The sequence below is a fragment of the Plasmopara halstedii genome (assembly GCF_900000015.1).
Source record: "Plasmopara halstedii genome assembly, contig: Scaffold_3120, whole genome shotgun sequence".
In the NCBI taxonomy this organism is placed as follows: Eukaryota; Oomycota; class Peronosporomycetes; order Peronosporales; family Peronosporaceae; genus Plasmopara; species Plasmopara halstedii.
Window position 1 is genome coordinate 48,722 of NW_020190023.1, and position 5,103 is coordinate 53,824.

The following is a 5,103-nucleotide window of genomic DNA, read 5'->3' on the forward strand; positions in this document are numbered from 1 at the left end:
CGTTGGCCTTCCCCGTATTTTTCATACCAATGGTGTTTAAAACACCATTGTATCACATCTCGCGAATATTTTCTATTTGTATCACCTTTTGCAATAAAATTAATTCATTTCTTAAGCCCGGAGTCATCTATCTTTCCAGATTTCTCAAAAAATAAGCAACTTGTACTTACGCTGGTCATGCTGCACCATGAATGCGTGAGGTCACCATTATGACATGTAGTCTGGGTGACGCGAAAGTGCATTCGCCATTGCTTCGATTTGAACCAACCTATACTTGCCTTAATGGTATACACTGCAATAAAGATAACCATCCTGCCATTTTTGCAAAAGATGAGGCAAAAATGCTGCTATATGTAACAACGCATGATCTGTATATATCATAAACAATTATATGATCCAGGCGGGTAAAACTTGAACTTCCAACAGGCATAATGGATAGTAAGTAGCTCTTTGTTACGAATTGGACTGTAATGACGCATTTGAACTCATTTTTGGATTCGTTCGAAGCTAGCTTTCGCTTATGACAGAGACCAAATTGGCATAGACGGCGTAAAATGGATAACCTGGCTCCGAAATTACCAGGGAAAGCCACGTATAAATTTTTCTTTTGAAGCTGTGAAGGCCGCCACCTCCTCTACCGTACCCCAGCGTCAATCGACATCTATTGACGTTATTTCATAAGGTGCAGCGCCATGTCCGTGTAATTGGCACTGTATTGTGCAAGTAATTGGCTAGGCGAGACGACCAAAACCTCGGGGTTGGCGGCACTGGCTACTGCACTGTGACCTTAATCATTTTAGAATATTCTTGCGAGCCAAGTCCGAATGAAGCATCTGTGTAACGTCGGAGCCAAAAGGCACTTTGTCTATGCTGAAAACAATTTATTGGATTGCATACATAACGCCACACTGTGAAAGGGCGCCGTTTACAACAGACCCTCAAACATAACACACATGCTTGTGAGACGAGGAAGCGTTCCATCGCGTGGAGGTAGACTTAGAGGAAGCTATGCCAAGGTCCCGACCTGACGTTCTTTACTAGGACCAGTACGAGTGTGACGGATCGCAATCTGCTACCTTCAAAGTATTAGAAACCTTCACTAAGGTAAGGACGCTCGTCCGCTCAAAGTTGAAGTTGTATTAATTGCTTTAGTTGCGGACGAGCCGCTAATATCTAAAGCCTTAGGTAATCCTAATCAATACGGTAATATTTAATTAATATAATGAATATGCATTAATATTGGCAGTCCTGCCACGTACTGGTTTATTATTACGGTGTAGCCACGCCATTGTGTGATTACGCCAGCTTGTGTAATCTACACCTATGTACGGTCCGACAATGTTTTGTGCCCTGCCCATTCATACAAGGGGACTGTTAATCCGTTATACTCTGGGTGCGTGTAACCCCGTATTATCAACCCTCCCTTGGCTTACAAAAACTCTTTCGATTATGTCGATGCGTCTACCCTCTCCGATAGTCTTGAGGTGCAGCTCATACTGAGATGAGCCACTAATTGGAAGTATTTCAAGCTATGGATCGTATGCGGCTCAAAACCATATAGCTGTCCTAATGTGGAGAGTCAATCCAATGGTTGGGACGTTGCTCTGTCTTCAACAGGGCGTTTTGTATTGAATGACTAGTAAGAGCGGGTCAATGGTATGGCCTCTACAAGCTCACGGAGAATTCTATATATACTCGCATATAACTTGAGGTTTTGGTCATGTAGCTCTAATCTTTTCTGGATACAAATAACCTACCTACCGATAAGAATCATAGGTGACACCGCTACACCGTATTGTGGACGAATGGTCCGGTACAACGCGCTCGGAGCAGGAAGCTGCTCTATTGCAAACGGTGAAAATTAACGCAGATGAATCATCAAGGAATGCCTCAATGCTGCTCACACTATTGATGGGATATATTCAATTTCCCAGACTCACGGAAGCCACACTCGGTCAGCGAGGCCAAATTTTCGATTTATTTGTCAGTCAATAGACAGCCTAGATTTTTTTTGATATTGGCATCAAAAAGACATTTTCTAACCACTCAGATTAATGCCATTAAAGTTGTAGTCGACAAAAAGGATTATATCTGGTATAATATTGTACAAAGAACAAATGCTTAAATTTGAGATTAGAGGTGATTATTTCTACTCAGCTTACATCTTGGAGCTGTAAGCAGCGTATTTGACTAGTCTACCCCTTCCGGTGAGTTATTGCAGGTTTAGAACGATGGTAGATTTTTGTCCTTCAAGGAATGCACCCGATATACAGGCGGTGTTGTATCTGTATATCTATTTGAGCAAATTTTCTCATCTCGCCACTGATAGTAGCATCATTACCTAATCGAGCACTTTCTCGAAAAAGCTCTCCGTCGACATGCTTGTCGATGTTCGTGCTTTATTGCAAAAAACTGTCAAGCATTCGTTTATGGTTCTTAGCACCATGTTGAACACGCTCACAGCGGATCATCCGATTGATGGTCATTTAGATCTCCTACGATGAACCTGCGCAGGTTACTGTTTTGCTAAATTAAACTTTTAACACAGTTAGTTAGTGATAGAGCGCAGTACGGATTCTTACGAGTTTTGCATCGTTTTTAGAGATGGTATAATTACTTACCAGGCTTCCTTGACATCTATATGAAGACTTTGGTTTTGTGGTGGTGTGTTCAATACTAGTCGACTTGCCCATATCAGCCCAGCTATGCTTCACAGCAGAAACGACTGTCATATCTCGAAGATACTGAGTGGTATGAACTGCGCGTGTGATGCTACGGCGGAAGCCAGGGGATGCATAAGCAGCATAGAGTTGTAGGAAGATAATGTACATAATAACGAAGTAATTCGTCACTTATATCAGAAGCTATAAGTCTATAAATTTCTAAAAGACCGCAGACTCAACCCACAATGTCGTTGGGATTTTTGAGATGTGTTGCTGCAGCGGGGCCGCCGTGCCTCTTTGCTTAGAAGAAGCTAAGGTCAGGTCACCGACTTTAAGCTCTTTCCAAGAACCAGTACAAGTGTAGCGGATCGCAATCCGCTGCTTCCAGGTACTTAAGCCTTATCAAGGCAAACAAACACTTCTGTATAAAAACGAAACTGTATTTAATTGTTCTAGTTGCGGCAGACCCGCCAATATCTAAAACCCTAGGTATTCCTAATAAATACATTAATTCCTAATTAATATAGCAAAACCAAATTAATATAGTAATATGAATCACTACTGGCAATCCTGCCACATGGCGGCTTCTTGTTACGGTGTAGCCACACCAACGTCTGATTACACAAACTGTGTAATACACACCTATGTACGGTCGCACAATCTTGTGCGACCCGCCCTTTCTTACAAAGGTACGTGTCATCCCGTTATCCCCCCCCCTGAAAATTGTGAATATCCTCAATTCACATTTAACGGTCGCCTCATACGAGGCTCGCGTGTCTGAGCCACCGTCACGTTGCTGAGAACAGCATGAAATCTTCTCCGCTCTATGTGCACTGTGTCTACTCTGGCGCGCAAACGCTCAGCCTTGCTGGTAGTGAGGTGTCTGTGGGCAAAGTCCTTCTTCTTTTTCTGCACGGGATGCATCTCCGGACGGTACGTCCGCGTCTTCACGGGAAACACGTACCAAGCCAGCGGGTGCGGTGCCTGGCGCTCAGTGTTGCCGAGCCGGGCGACGGATTCCCTCATCGAGGAGTCGGAGGAAGTCGATTATGACTCGGGCACTCCTTTCTTAGCATGGGAATGAAGAGCAAGATGAAGTTCGCCAACGGTACGTCGTGAGTCCAGCTCAAACCCTGCCGGACACCATGTCCGTTCCCCGACCTCTCGGCTTCCGAGGGAAGTAATATAATTATCAATCGCCTTGACGAGGCACAGAAGCAGCAATTGAAGGCGGCTCTCCTGCGCTCGTATCCTCGTTCGGTCTTATACCCTCGAGTGGAATACTGCTACTGAAGCGTTAGACACGATCTCTCGATCGTTAGGCGTCTACGTAGTCGGGACTCGGTCATTACACAAGCTGGGCTTGATCAGGGAAAGCTCTGCAAGTTCGCGTTTTGGTTCCACAAGAGATAGCAATGGATCGGTATCGCGCTCGACTTCGAGCTCAAAAAGAGGTGCTCTGCTGACCATCCCTGTGGTGCTCATCCCTGGCAAAACCGCTGCAGATGACGGTGAGCTCTTTGAGCGATAGGCGCAGCGCACCGAAATTTTTTTTCGCTGTCTACCCTACAGCGAAGCCACAAGGAAGTGGACGTGCGCGAAGAGCGCCCGATGCTCGGTGTCTCAACACCATTCCGCATCCTCCCTAAGAAGATCTGACAATGGCCGTGTCATTTCCGCATAATACGCGCTATACGTGTGCAAGTAATTGTCGAGGCCAAGCAACCTCTCGGTTCTTTAGAACTAGCCAGTTCACACTGGCCTTGACATTGGCGGAATCCGCTCGAAGGCCACGCTTCCCAATGAAGCACCCTACCAAAGGGATTGTTTCAGCGCCAAAAATGCAATTATCCGCATTTGCATACAACTCATTCATGCGCATGCACTCGAGCACCGCTCTCAAATAGACGATGTGGTTCACCTCATCTGTCCAACCGTGCCCCGCAAGACTCCGAATGAAGATGTCGTCGAAGTATTTTTATGCATACGCACGGTGAGGCGTGAACAATTGCGTCACAAGACGATTAGATATTGTTGGTGCATTTGACAGCCCTCAAGGCGTCTTTAGCCACTTTCAGAGCATCACGCTTGGAGAACTCACCGCTGTAAGCGGATATCACTCGCTCTCATGAGCAATTGGTAAAACCCATCTACCAAGTCGAATGCGCTGTACTTCGCATAGCCAGCCATATTGTTCTGGAGATAATCCTTTCCAGGAAACGGCGTTTGTGCCGGAATGGTGGTAGCGTTTAGCTTATTTTACGTGAACGATACGCCACTTGCCGTTCGGCTCCCGGACACAAAACGTGGTGTTAATCGGGAAAAATTGCTCTCACGCACCGTTCCTGCCTCGTGCGCAAGGCAAAAGGCGTCATCACGTCACACTGCTCTTTGGGCAGGGGCCATTGGCGTGTTACGCAGTATTTTGTTCCCGGAACCA